The 15,297-nt window shown below is 38.8% G+C and overlaps 1 protein-coding gene and 1 long non-coding RNA gene across 2 annotated transcripts in view; one reads left to right on the top strand and one right to left on the bottom strand.

Annotated features, from left to right (window-relative positions):
* Positions 1–15,297, bottom strand: part of uts2r1 (urotensin 2 receptor 1) — a 68,425-nt gene that overhangs the window by 37,852 nt on the left and 15,276 nt on the right. The gene's annotated exons all lie outside the window — the stretch shown is intronic.
* On the top strand, positions 1,065–1,606 carry LOC146702659 (uncharacterized). The gene is made up of 2 exons (XR_014922077.1): positions 1,065–1,354; positions 1,436–1,606. It is a non-coding gene; the product is annotated as an uncharacterized LOC146702659 (long non-coding RNA).

Here is a 15,297-nt window from a genome sequence, read left to right as displayed (position 1 = left end):
TGTAAATTAACGTTAAATCACTGTAATGTAATAAAACATAATTTTCATGATTATTAAATGTATCTGTCTGTACATATGCATATTTAGATTGTTAAAATACATTCACAAATGTATCATGATTTCAGAAACATCTGTTCGTTATTTGAAAGATTGAACTGTTGAATTCAAATGTAATGCTATGGAAAAGTATATAACATGATTCCTATAAGCTTGTGTTACATCACATAAGTATTATTATCATTGCTATTTAGGGCGATCGTGGCTCAAGAGTTGGCAGTTCGCCTTATGATCAGAAGGTTACCGGTCCGAGCCCCGGCTCGGACACTCTCGGTATTGTGTCCGTGGTCAAGACTCTTCACCTACTGGTGTTGGCCAGAAGGGCCGATGGTGCGATATGGCAGCCTCGCCTCTGTCAGTCTGTCCCAGGGCATGCAATCCATTATTATTTTAACCAACTGTTAACTGTATATTTCTGTACATTTACGCATTATGATTCATATTGCCACATTCATTGACCTTGTTTACAGGTAATTTCATTGTTTGATCACGTTAAAATGTTCCTAATTTAATGTCTAAAAGCAATTGGAAAAGGCAGAATCCCATGTAAAATTAGCGCAACAAACTCTATTTTCATTACTGAAAATAACTGTATTTTCATGAGAAAGTTATTTTCTGTTATTTTACGGTAGTTTTTTGGCGCCCCAGCTGCCGGAATATTACCGTTTTTTTAAGATTTTTTTGTAACAGTGTAGTTTATTTATATTTTGAGCTTGTGAAACGTTAAAACAGAATGCAGTTTCATTTATAACTCCAAAGCCAGATGGTATTTGCTTTTGATAATGTTTCAGTAAACTCTCAAAGCAAACTAAACTTCTGATGTGGGAATTAAAAACGAAGTGCCTTGTTGTTTACACTCTTATTTTGAACTAGTAATGACTGCTCTCACTTATTTTGTTTGCGACTGCAATTTCCATTTCAACTCCCTATCTACATGTTAAGGGTTAGAAATGTGTAGCTCGTAAACTGATAACTATTAATGTCACGGACTCGGGGTCCGTGGGCAGTGGGGACTGTGACTATTATGGTTATTATTATTATTATTATTATTTGGTGTGTTGTCTGCACTGCCCCTATGCACATCTGTATGTAGGCAGGTATGTGTGTGTGTGTGTTTTGCCTTTCTGCTGTGGCCAAGTTACAGGCACCTTCAGCCCTGGGGGCGTGGTCTAACTTGAGGGCTGGCCACACCCGAAGTCCTGGCCGCACACCTGCTCCTCATCTGGGCTCGTCGGGGGAGCTATTTAGATGAGCGATGGAGCTTCCACCGACGCTGGATTATTGCGTTTGACTACACGTCAGTCTTCAAACAAGTCAAGTGTGAGCGTATGCCTGCTGGGATAAGTGTTAACGGCTGCCTCTATTGTTTTCCCCTCAGGAGGAGTGTGGGACGAGAAGGAGCAGTGAGCACGGGGAGTGCAGGGACACTGGGGCAGAGAGCACTACACGGGGACTTTTGGGAAGAAGACACTACACACGGGAGTCTGGGAAACTGGGGATTTATTGTTGTTTACTTCACCACCTTGTAAATAAACACTGTTGCACTGAAGAGTCCGGCGTTTGGGTCCTATTTCCCCATCTCCCCACGGTCTGGCTGGCAGACCGTGACAATTAATAACAACAGCAGCAGCAGCCAGACTGTGTCTTAGTGTCCTGAAACACAACAAACCTTTTGAAAAACATACTTTAACGGTCCTTGTCTCTTCTAACCACACTATATTTTAATTTTCATGCAAGGCTCTGCTTTTTCCCCTTTCATTTTATTTAACTGTGGTTTTAATTTCTTACCGTGTACCTCTTTTATAAGTTGATTATTTTTTTAAAGTATAGGCTTTCATTTGTACAGTTTTTCTATTTCTAATAACTATATTGTTTGTAGGATTGTTTGTTTTCATATACAAGCCACATTCATTCATTTATACTGTACTTTATTCTGTGCCCTTTGAGCAGCAAGATTTTCTTCTACTGAAACCGTGAGATGCTCAGTGATCAGTCAGAATAATTCTTTTGAAAACCACAGTCCAGTGTCCAAGTCCATTAGAACACGTTTGCTTTGTTGTCAACTGAATGAAAAAGAACACAGTAAAGAGAGTCGTCTACCTTTTATAAGAATAGCAGAAAGAAGACTTCCTGGCGAGACTAAACCCAAATGTAGTTTATGGAAGTTTATACAGACTCACTGTTGTTGAATGTAATCGATCACTTATAGTGATGTACTCTGCAACACTCTATGTTGAAGAGATTTGGATTCAAGCAAGGCTTGAAAGTACATCGTGCATGCCTGTAGCTTATTGTAGACTCTACCTTAGAATATAAAGCACCTTGAGGCAACTATTGTTGTGATTTGATGCTATATAAATAAAATTGCATTGAATTGAATTAAATTACTTGAGATAAAGAAATTCTGGCTAATCTTCTCAGTGTAACTTCAGTGAATGAATAATAAACAGGTTTTAACCAAACATGCATGAGTTACAGTTTATGTCAAAGGGAGATTTCTTGTTTGTACATAAGGTTTGCTGTATTAATGTTATTCTATCTGCTGTGCCATTTGGAGAAGTGAAGTAGCACCATATACAAATATTAGTTTAATAATGATTTGGAAAAGTGTTTCTTCTACTTCGATTTATTAGATCGTAATCATGTTATTTTTATATAGTATTTTATTTTTTGCTTATCAGTCTTTAAAATACCAACATTTGCACTATATTTATGTAACATTTTTGTCTCTCTAATTATATAATTTTTAAACATTAAATCAGATGTTCTGATCAATTACGCAGTACTCAAGTACCCTTTTTTACTGAATAAGTTTTTTACTTAAGTAATTTCTGGCTACCTTTTACTTTTACTTCAGTAAAACTACGTTGAGGTAGAGCCACTACTACTTGAGTACAATCTTTTGCTACTCTACCCACCTCTGATTATAAGTGTGAAAGAGTCTGTTGTGATGAAAAGATTTCATAGAGGTTCCAGGTTTCGCACTTTTTTGCTTAAAGCAGGCGGTTTTCTAAAAAATATCTAAATATATGAAGCCTTCTGTTGAATCCTGCATATTTTTAATGAGTGCAAAAGTGGGAGAGATATTTGACATGTAGGCTGTTGGATGACCACATTCCCAGACATCCCATTGATTGTATCGATAGTGATTTATTGCAGCAGATTAGATCCTGCAGAGTGCAGATCCCTCAGCAAACAGACACACGCAAACCTGTACACTGATCTTTGTTCCCATGGATACTGGTTCAGTTTTCCCTGGTAGCACTTGCTACAACCTGTCCATCAGTGGTTAATATTCTGTTTGGATGAGGAGTTAGGAGACAGGAAGCTAAAGCAAAAGAGAGATAGACTAACTAGAAACTTAACTGCGATGTACACTTCCAGTGTTCTGATATATAACTTAGTAAGACAAATATATGGCATCTAGTAGTTAATGTTGTTTTTCTATTATAACAGTGCCTTTTTTCCACTACCACAATTCACCATGTTTACCATGAAATAGGGCTCATTTGTATCTGAGGTGAGTGTGTGGGTGAGAAATCACTGTGCCGTTTCCCAGAGCTGTAACTCAAATCTCAACGCACAGACATCATGTTTCTCATTCACTGTGACTCAAACCCCATTATTTTAAAGAAAAGCACATTTGCATTTATTTAAAACATTTACATTTGCAAATGAAAACATTTTAATGAGTGTAATCATAATTTTAATGAGACATAAATTATTTATGAATTTAAATAGGCATAAAAAAAAAATCAAATTTTCTGCATACATCGCTTCTGTTCTCCAGTGGCATATGCTCTCTAATACAGGTTTATTGTATTATTTTTTTCAAATTTAAATAACAAAAGCTTTTCCAATTATGTTAGAGCCATTAAAAAACATTGTGCTGATTAAAGAAGCAATAAATTTGGTTTATAGAATGTCTGAAGCATCAGACTTTCAGGGTTCAATTATATTCTTAAAGGGCAGAAACAAAGCTTGTTTGAAGAATAAAGGGTAGTCAATATGGAAGCTTGGCAAAAACTCAATATTCCATGCAGCACTGTGTAACGTTTGCTTCACAGACTAGCTCAAAATGAGAAAAAAAGGCAAATTTATCAGTAGTTTCTCTGCTGGAAGCTTCATTGCATGGTAGAAACAAAACCCCAAACTGAATGTTACCAGTCATGAGGCAACTGGAGGATGTAAAGATTTAAACAATCTCACAGGAACAGAGACATAGATAGCTGCTAATTATTGCTAAGTGATGGACTAAAAAACAGATTTTTACTCATAAACTGAAGCCAAAACTTTTTAGATGGTCTGTATCATCCATTAAGGGATAATATTAATCAGATAACCCATTAAAAATGCCCCCAAAGGCACTAATAGCATTTCCACAGTGGAAAAAAAAGCTCCAGTGTGATGACTTGAAGGAGTGGCTGAGGCCCGGCAGATGCTGAGCGGCTTTATTGAACCCACAATCAACACAGCCACTCTCCGACTCACATGGACTTTAAAAAACAAACAAACAATGTGGCAGCATGTGAACCTGCTTTTTAATGCTGTATAGTTGCACACGTTAACATGCCTATAGTAGTCACAAGACGAACTGTAGTTTTGTCCACTTATGTACTGGCTTAATTTTTTATGCTTCAGAAGCTGCCTTTGGAACTTAACACAGGTGATATGTGAAAAAGTAGGAAGCAGACTAAATTCAATAAACACACTTAATTTAGAATTATGTTGTTTTTGCATGACAAAGGTTCTTCAATTATCTCTAAAACGTGTGGACAGAAAGAAAAATGTGTTTCAAATCAAATCAAATCACTTTTATTGTCACATCACATGTGCAGGTACACTGGTACAGTACATGTGAGTGAAATTCTTGTGTGCGAGCTTCACAAGTAACAGAGTTGTGCAAAATACAATAACGTAAAACAAGCAAAATATAAGAATGGCTACATCTGAAACTAATAAATATATGTACAATATATATATATGCATACAGTATTTGCATTTCTGGATGTGTATACTAAATATGTTTTTCTGCGTGTGTGTGTGTGTGTGTGTGTGTGTGTATACATATTTTACAAATTAAATAGAGTAAACAATAAAATAAAATATATAAAAATATACAGAGTTGAGACATGTGCAAAACAGTGGCATTACTGTACAGTATGGAGTGCATAATGTTGAAGTTCCAGTAGTGAAGCTGAGGTGTCTATGAAGTGTTCAGCAGTCTGATGGCCTGGTGGAAGAAGCTGTCTCTCAGTCTGCTGGTACGGGACTGGATGCTGCAGAACCTCCTTCCTGAGGGAAGTAGTCTGAACAGTTTATGGCTGGGATGACTGGAGTCCTTGATGATCCTCCCTGCTTTCCTCAGGCACCGCTTCCTGTAGATGTCCTGGAGGGAGGGAAGCTCACCTCCAATTATCCGTTCAGAGCACCGCACTACTCTCTGGAGAGCTTTGCGATTGTAAGCGGTGCTGTTGCCGTACCAGGTGGTGATGCATCCAGTGAGGATGCTCTCAATGGCACAGTGATAGAAGGTCCTGAGGATGCGGGGGCTCATGCCGAATCTTTTCAGTCTCCTGAGAAAGAAGAGGCGCTGCTGCGCCTTCTTCACTGTTTTGTTTGTGTGTACTGACCACGTAAGATCCTCAGCCAGATGTACCCCAAGGAAGCGGAAGCTGCTCACTCTCTCCACAGCAGCGCCGTTGATGGTGATGGGGTCGTGTACTTCTCTGCACCTCCGGAAGTCCACTATCAACTCCTTTGTCTTTGCGACGTTGAGGGTGAGATGGTTGTCTTGACACCAGTGGGTCAGGGCGCTGACGTCCTCCCTGTAAGCCGTCTCATCATCATTGGTGATAAGACCCACCACTGTAGTGTCGTCCGCAAACTTCACAATGATGTTGGAGTTGTTAGTGGCTGTGCAGTCGTAGGTGTAGAGTGTTTCTAACAGTGTGTTTCTAACAGTGTGTTTTTCTACCTGTGCACTTGTGCTATTCAATTCAATTCAGCTGAATCAGTTTTATTTATATAGTGCCAAATCACAACAGTTGCCTCAAGGCACTTATTGGTGCTACAATCAACTGATTTCGCTTCAGTGTTTTCCAGAAAAAGTCAAGAGTGCAGTGATAAAGTACAAACTTCATCAACGACAAAAGCAACACAGAACAGTGACTCTTTGCATTTATCTGCACAAACAGCATATTAACCCACTGCTAGATCCCAGAGTGATGTTAAAGTTGAATATAAGCCAACCAAAGCCTGATACTCCACAGGTAACAGAAGCAGTGATGACCAGTCAAACCTGCATGTTTTAGCCTCCATTTATACTGGTATATGTTTTTATAGCATCGCTTTGAAGTCTCTTTAGACTGGTTTTCAATTTGGCAGTGCAAGGACAAACACTGATCCTGGCCTATGCAACTATTAGCCAGAAATCAAATGATTCCCAAAATGTTAATCTGTCTAGTTAACTGTTAAGCTCTTTAATCCCAGTTGTTCCGTGTGGATATAGCGTGTGAATGTAAAGTAGACACCGCAATCCTGATGGTGGTTCTGGAGTAATAGTGAATATCACTGCACATCTGGAAAGCATTCACAGCAGTTCAGTTGTTCCACACCTTGTCATGTTACAACCTTATGCCAAAACACATTCAGTTCATTGTCACTACAAAATTCTACACAAAATAACCCGTAATGATAAAGTCAGAAAAGTTTGCTCAAATTTCTTGCAAATTTAATAAAACAAAAAAACAACAACAAAAACATGTACATAAGTATTCACCACTGTTATTCAGTCCTTTGTTGAACCACCTTTGGCTGCAGTTGCAGCCTTAAATGTTTTTGAGTATGACTCTACAAGCTCGGTACATCTATTTTTAGGCAGTCTTTCACACTCTTTTTTGCAAAATCTCTCAAGCTCCAGCATGTTATAGTTGGAATAGTTAGTACACAGCTATTTTCAGACCTCTCCAGAGATGTTTGGTCAGGTAATAGATATTCACAGAGTGGTCCACTCTGTGGCCAATCCTTTATTAACTTGGCTGTGTGCTTAAGATCATTGTCCTGGTGGAAGATGAGCCTTTGCCCAGTCCGAGGTCCAGAGTGCTCTGAGCATTGCTGTACATTGCTTTATTCACCCAAAAACCATCCCCACAGTATGATGCTGCCACCAGAATGGTTCACTGCAGGGAATGTACTGGTCAGGTGATGACCGGTGCCTGGTTCCCTTCAACCATGACCCTCTGCATCCAGGCCAAAGAGTTTAATATTAGCTTCATCAGACCAGAGAATTTTATTTCTTATGATCTGAGATTCCTTCAGATGCCTTTTGGCAAACTCCAGGGGGGCTGTCATGTGCATTTTACTGAGGAGTGGCTTCTGCCTGGCCCCTCTACCGTACAGGCCATATAGATGGGGTGCTGCAGAAGTGGTTGTCATTGGAGCTCTTCCAGAGTGGCCATCGGGTTCTTGGTCACCTGACTGACTAAGGGCCTTCTAACTCGACTGCTCAAATTGATAAGTTGCGAATACTTATGTACATGTTATTTTTTTTGTTTTGTTTTTTATTTCTAATAAATTTGGAATTTGAAAGACTTTCAATAAACTATCTATTTTGTAATAATGCTGTAACATGACAAAATGTGGAACAAGTTAAGCGCTGTGTATATTCCCTGGACACACTGTAAAGTTTCTGTTTGGTCACTGAGTTGAATGCCAGAATGCTATGAATATCTACTGCCTGGGGACACGACTTCTATGCAATCAATCAATTTCAGCACCTTTAAAAATACTATTGCTCATTTTTCAAGGTCAGCATCCATCCAATGATGTCAGCCTGAACACAAAAACTGATGTCTCTGCAGGTCCATTTACTACTACTATGAGATGCAGTAATACTTCATACTGACTGACGCCAATGTGGAGAGAATCTTCATGGCTCAGCAACTTCCACTGAACTGTATCACACAGTTCTTCTCACACGCTTCCCTATAGAGGAGCTAGGGGATGCAAACGGAAACAGAAGGAGTTGAATAGGGAAACAAAAGCTAGCTGCAGTATTTGGAGGTGTTCAGTACATTAGACGTGGATTCACAGAAACTAGAGCAGGGCTTATTTTTAATGCCTTGTTGTTAAATGTGAAATTTATTGGCCACTGCTCAAGGATGCCAAATTGTGTGCAGATGCCAGACACTTTTGTCCAGGGTCAGAGGATAAGTATTTACAAGCACGTGTGCAGCCTGTGGACTATAAACACATACAGCTGTCCTGGGTCAGTCACACACTTTTTACACAACCCCAAATCCATAGCCTCTTCATCTTCCTAACCCAAATGTCATCACACTCCTGATAATGTACAGAACATCACCAAATTCCCTAGGCTAGATTACCACAAAGACAAAGTAATCAAAACTGTATATTGGTTATGTAATTCATATAAATGCAAATTCATTGGATTTGGGCAAAGAGAAAAGTACAATAACAGCTATCACAGTTCTCATTAATTCTTAATGTGAGCTGTTTTGATGTGAGTTTTTTACTTTGTTTATTCTTTGACTCTTAAATAATTTTCTATTAAAAAGATACTTGACACCTTCATGGTGAACACGCCTCTGGCAAAACTGTGTTTAATAGAGAAAGCAATGCAAGTCTCCTAACTTTTACAAATAAACCTTTAATTAAGGAGCCCAATCAACATGAAGCGGAGCGAGAAAAAAAAGGCTGAGGCAGAAGGAAGAGCCTGTCTCTGTGGCTCATCCAACATTCAGGCAGATGAGTTGCTCTCAGCAGTAACCCCAACACGATCACTGGCACATTGTTTGAGCTGGTTTAGCCTGTCCACGATAGCTATGCGTTGCAACTTCCTCCTTAGCTCCACCTTTTATGCTGTTCATGATGTAATCAGTGTCCGCAATGCCAAAAAAAATTACTGCAGTTAGAAAATGTCTTTTGACTAAAGTAGTCCCGATTTGTTCAGGTTTTTAAAGGTTTCCAGAAAATTAATCTTACTGACTTCAGCAACACCTGCTTCCCCTGATTTTTTATTGTTCTAGTACCTCTAATATTGATGACATTACCAGCAGCCTGACCTTGCATTGCCACTATGAATATGAGAACATGTTCCTCCTTGATAGTGGACTTCATGAAGACCAGGAAACACTTGACCCCTGTTTCAATCCAGGGGGTCAGTGTTGACATTGTGGAGGACTATAAATACCTTGGAGTTCACATTGACAATAAACTGGACTGGGCTAAAAACACCACAGCACTTTACAGAAAGGGCCAGAGTCGTCTCTATTTTTTTGAGGCGACTGAGGTCCTTCAACATCTGCCAGAAAATGCTCAGGATTTTCTACGAGTCTGTTGTGGCCAGTGCGATCCTCTATGCTGTTGCATGCTGGGGGAGCAGGCTGAGGGTCGCAGATGCCAACAGACTCGATAAACTGATCCCTAAGGCCAGTAATGTTGTGGGGATGGAGCTGGACTCCCTTAAGGTGGTGTCGGAGAGGTGGATATTGTCCCACCCACTCCATGACATGCTGGTCAGTCACAGGAGCACGTTCAGTGAAAGACTGAGATTACCGGAAGCACCACTGAACGACACAGGAAATCATTCCTGCCTGTGGCCATCTCTCTGTACAACGCATCCACTTAACACACTGTTTACTGCTACAGCTACACATGTTTCTTTTTCAGCTATTTATTAATAAGTGACTTTTTTATATATATATATATATATATATATATATATATATATATATATAAATAAGTCACTTATCAATAAATATATATATATATATATATATATATATATATATATATATATATATATATATTGTACTATTCTTAGTTAGTGTATTGTCTGTCTTGTTAATGTTTGTTTATAATGGAGCACTGTAACAAAAAATAATTTACCCCAGGGATCAATAAAGTATTCTGATTCTGATGTTGATGTTACGATTTAGATCCAAGAACCATGGTGCAACTTTAGCCTTACCTAGATACTAAAGCATTACAGCTGACATCTTGATTTTTTTTCTTTTAACAGTTCAGTAGATACTCAGCCACGGCTGATTTTCCTATTTGTCCATTGAAGACAAAACACTTGAGTCTTAATGAACATCGCACTGGACCAACAAGAACTTTCGTTCCAATCAGTCTACATATGTTTTATGTCCATATGGTCCATAATTTTGGGCCATTAAGTCCCTGTACAACCATAGTTGAGGCTCAGTTATTATTGCACCTCTCTGCTTTTTGCAAATAATGTGGATTTTGCCATTGTATTGGACTTCCAGGTCACAAGTGGGGGCAGCTTGCAGCCAAAGAGTCTCCTGGCTGTAGCTCAGGAGGTAGAGCAGGTCATCTACTGATCAGAAGGTTGGTGGGTTAATCCCTGGCTATTCTGCAAATACCCTTGGGCAAGATATAAACCTTAAGTTGCTCTCTAATGCATCTATTGGAGAAAGAATGGTGGTGAATGTTAGTTAGTAAGCACTTAAAAGCATAGAAGAAAGTTCATGTTGCATGAAGTGCTTTGAGTGCTCCAGGAGAGTAGAAAAGCGGTGTATAAGAATCAATCAATTTACCAAATGAGTTAACTTATATGAAATATATCAAAGCTTCAGCTGAACAGTATAAGATTTCCCACAGATTTCTGCATTTAAATACCAAAGGCAGCAAACAGTGTTTCCAACAAACTGCTGGTTACTAAAAGAAAAAAGAAAAGGAAAAAAAGAAAACAACAGGCCACCAACCATAAATGGAGAATGAGCACAGACTTTATTGTCAACAAAATTCATTTTTTTGAGTATGTCAAAGGTTGATTTGGTTAAATTAAATTGATTACATTTTGTCCACAAAAACTTCAAACTCTCCCACAGAGAACCTTCCTTTTGCTTTCTCTTCTTGGTCAGTACTGCCATGCAGTTTCCTGAGAGACACTCACAAACATCGTAAAACCTATATTATGTTTCACACATTGCAAGTAACAAGCTGTAACTGTGTCATTTGTAGATTACTCATACGTCAGCTCATTTACAACCCTAATTAGGTCTATGATGGTCATTTTGAAAAGGAAATGACTACAGCTCTCTGTTCGTGAATTTAGAGAGAATCATCATCGCAGGACCTTTTACTCACAGCTATGGCTTTTCTGACTGAAGCCTTAAAAAAACACCCTGCTCAGTAAATCTGGCCATAAATCTTGTAATTGTCTTATTATCAATGTTGCAAGAAATAAAAATTTCCATCACTGTAAATAATCAAGTTTAAGGCCTAATAAACAGGTTCTCTCTTCTTTTTTTTACTGTGCCCATTTAGACTAACTCCTTTTGCAGGATCTGAAATGGGCTGAAATGTTTTCATTGGAAACTGAATGTGTAAAAATCACACATATACTGAGTAAACCATATGAGAAGACAACCCTCAGCAAAACTGCTAAGTTTCTTATCAATTCCTGTGCACTTACTTTGCTAAACTCGTGTAATTCCCAGTCCATTCAAAGTGTCTGACTGGAATCTGGGACAGAAAAAATAAATATAACATGAGCTCTTTAGGTGCTGAAAATTCTGTGAGTGTGACCCGAATCATCTGTGGAGCCAATGTTTCATCAGCTTATGACCTTTCTAAAAGAGCGCTGGACCATTAACATGAACCCTGGTAAGATAAGGGAGGCACTCAATCAATCCACGTCTCTATACTGTATAATCTTGTTGAACAACAGAAGCGGGAGAGTCAGGGTGCTTATTGATCACACCAGAGACTTTCTTTGACAACGCAGTCTTTAGCTATTACACTCAAAGTTTCCTATCACCTGCGACCAGAGAATAGCAATTCCCATTTCCAATTCCCAGGTTGAGCCAAGTCAATGTAATCAGCTTTCAGATAAATGACTGGGCGATCAATAAACCTTTTAGTGTCATGAAAGGAAGGAAGAGAATTAGCATCTGCATTTCTGGAGTGACCTCTGCTTGATTCAACCAAGCCATGACCAAGTCCAAATGCATTTTCATTTGGCAGCTGAAATTAAAGCGTTATGGGAAAGGGGCTATAAGATGATAACCGAGTTAATGAGTGGCCTATCAATAACTCTATAACATTGTCTGCTGCAGCCTGTGAGAGATGGGGATATCTTTTAAGTGGTGTTGATGTGCCCGGCTTTGGACATGGGATTAAAGTAATTATAACTAGAAAGTGCATTTTCTGAAGAAACTGCAGTGTGAATGCTTGAATCTGAATGTATGCACTGAAATGAATTAATTGCTGAATTTTGAGTTAAAAATATTGAATGAGATAAAAAAACAAACAAAAAAAAAACGAATTTAACCTGAAAACAAAGGTGCTGAACTGCTAAAAGCTGGACGTTACACAGAAGAAGAAGTTGGAAAAAAACTGAAAATGTTTTAAATGTAAATTAGAAAACCCTAAGAAATGAGAAAAGAACATTTAGAGTCAGAAAACATCTGAAAGAATATTAAAAGTTAATATTCTTTGAATCACTGAATGACTCAAATGTGATCCCTCCGCTTGGATCCACACCATTTAAAAATTTTAAACGTCTGAGCTTTTAAAGACACAGTGTTAGAAAGAGAACAACGATGGCGACATTTTGAGGGTAAAATGATGGCTGTAACACTGTGGACACAGCAGCAGTTGAAAGAGAAGTGCTTAAGATGAATCTTGGTACAGTGGCAGGCAGAGCTCGTTAAGCAGGCAGGTGTGAGCCTGGTTGCTATAGTGACTGCACCCAATGGCTCCATACACACGTACACAGACATGCACCTCACTTTTGCTGCTTAAAATGAACAGAAAAGTCAGGCCGAAACAAATCGTTCCCAAATGAAAAGTAAAAGTCGTATTGACAAAATTCTTTCACTGTGAGCGACAGCAATGTCTAGTCTACCTAATTCTCAGTTTTCATGTCTGTGGAGTTTATTATATGGACGTGGTGACAGTGGAAAGACACCATGCTCTTCTGATTTTCAAACGAACCTTCTGAGCCATTTTAACATTAGAGTCTATGGAAGAGTTGGAGGGAGGAGGCTGTGCATTGGTGACATTTATGAAAGAACCATAACACCTAGTACAATAGTAAACACATTGGATGAAAGAGGACAGCCATGGCTACGTTTTGAGGGTAAAATCATACCTGTAGAGCAAACGCTGCAGACACAGCAGCAGTTTTAAAAAAGATTTTAAGATTATTTTTTTTGCTCCTCTCACTCTAGCAGTTGAGCTGCCTCACTCTAGCCCCAACATTCCGTCCCATACACACCCATTATAAACTCTGAAACGGGTGAAAAAACATCATGAAACTTAAACTGGAACTGAAGAAAAAGTATAATAGATATTGAAAAGATAAATACAAGTTGAATAGTTGAATGTCTTGTCTTCGTTTTAAAGTTTGAATGGTGGCTCTATGTGAACGTATGTTGAAGTAGTAAGAGTTTAAAAATGAGTAAGTTGAATGAGAATTTGAAGGGTCTCCCCATTGAAATACATGGGAAATTTTTGTTGAATAAAGTTGAATAAAATTAAAAATATAAATGTTAAAAATGAGAAAAATACAAGCAATCATGTCCAAAAGAATAGGAATCTAATGGTGTTTGAATGGTTTTTCTAAGTTGAACGGTTTTGAAGGAGTAGGCTTTCAAAAAACGTACGGAATAGATAATAAAATATTATAATAATAAAGATTACAACAACAATACTGTGAATGCTTTTCAAGCATTCACACTAATTAAAGTTGGAACATGTCTGGTCTGACAGGGAATGATTATGCAGCGCTCTAGCAGTCAAGGATCCTCCTGTTTGATCTTCCAGTTCATCTGGAAAAAATGTGTGCATGGCTGTATAGGCTATAGAGGCTGTGAACATGTAAGACCTACTAGACATATTTTATAGCTTTGATCATTTATTGAAATAACAAGCATAGCAACCAAACATATATGCATAAACAACTTTGAAACTGGTCATACAAGTTGGACTTTGGCCCTTACAAAGCTGTGGTAATCATATGGTTAGCAAAGATACATGAGAAAGAAAGTCTTCTGTTTAGATTCATAACTCAGGTATCATGTGTATCACTAAAATGAGAAAATAGCAGCTCTTTCCAAAATAATGTTCACCATATTTTTAGTTTAGTTTAGTTTGTTAGCATTAAACCAAATAACCAGTACTCTAGTTTATAAGCCAGAGAACGTGTCAGTTTAAAGATGTCTACCGTATTTCCCGGACTACAAAGCGCACCTGAATATTAGCCGCACAAGCTAAAATCAGGGGAAAAATCCTGCTTTGTACATACATTAGCCGCACCTGACTAAAAGCCGCAGGTGTTTCAATGTTGACTTATCATATGTAAGAGAATATGCACAAAGGGAATTGTCAGGAAAGAGATGGCTGTTTGGAGACACATCACTTTTATTAATATTTTGAAAAACAAGTTATGGGTACATATTTGCACATGTAGTACATAACAGTAACCTATAGCACACCAGGAAAATAGATTCGGACTACCTTTTAGGCTCAGGTGCAGTGACACAGCTTTAACAAGAAGAAAAGTCAGTCATTCACCACCATCTTTCTCTTCTTCCTGCGCACTAAAACCACCAAAGTCCTCTTCTCCAGTGTCGGATACGAACAGGCTCAGGATGGCTTCGTTATCCACTCTCCGCTTCTCTCCTTCGTTGTCACTTTCAAAACCAAAGAAATCCTCGTTGTCAGTGTCAGAGTTGAACACCCTCAGAAGGGCCGTGGCGGTGTCCTCCTCTCCATCATGCAGCAGTCCAGCCCTTCAAAATCCGTTGGTGATCGTGGATGTTTTCACACTTTTCGATGCTGTCAGAATCCACCAGTGGAGTTGGGCATAACTTGCTTTTCGCAAGTTTATCGCCGCTCATCATCCACGCCTCCAGCTGAACGCGTAGTGCTACTTTGAAGTTTGTTTTTCGCTCTACTTCGTACGGCACTACGTTGCCTGGCGGACGGACATGTGACTAACATACCACTCTTGAACCCCGATCCTTCCGCCAGGCAACGTAGTGCCGTACAACAGCGGAACAAACAAAACAAATCGTCTTACGATATCACAAAAATCATGGACAATCCATAGAAAAGCCGCACCTGACTAAAAGCCGCAGGGTTCAAAGCTTGTGCAAAAAGTAGCGGCTTATAGCCCGACAATTACGGTAAATAGTTCTAATGCCCATATGAAAAAAGTTGCATCAAGTACAATGGAATCAG

Source organism: Copadichromis virginalis, linkage group LG8 (genome assembly GCF_057382275.1).
Source record: "Copadichromis virginalis isolate Kocher_CV1m ecotype Utaka linkage group LG8, C_Virginalis_male_GT1.1, whole genome shotgun sequence".
Taxonomy (NCBI): domain Eukaryota; kingdom Metazoa; phylum Chordata; class Actinopteri; order Cichliformes; family Cichlidae; genus Copadichromis; species Copadichromis virginalis.
The sequence above is the reverse complement of the archived record's forward strand: the minus strand, read 5'-3'. Positions and strand labels throughout refer to the sequence as shown.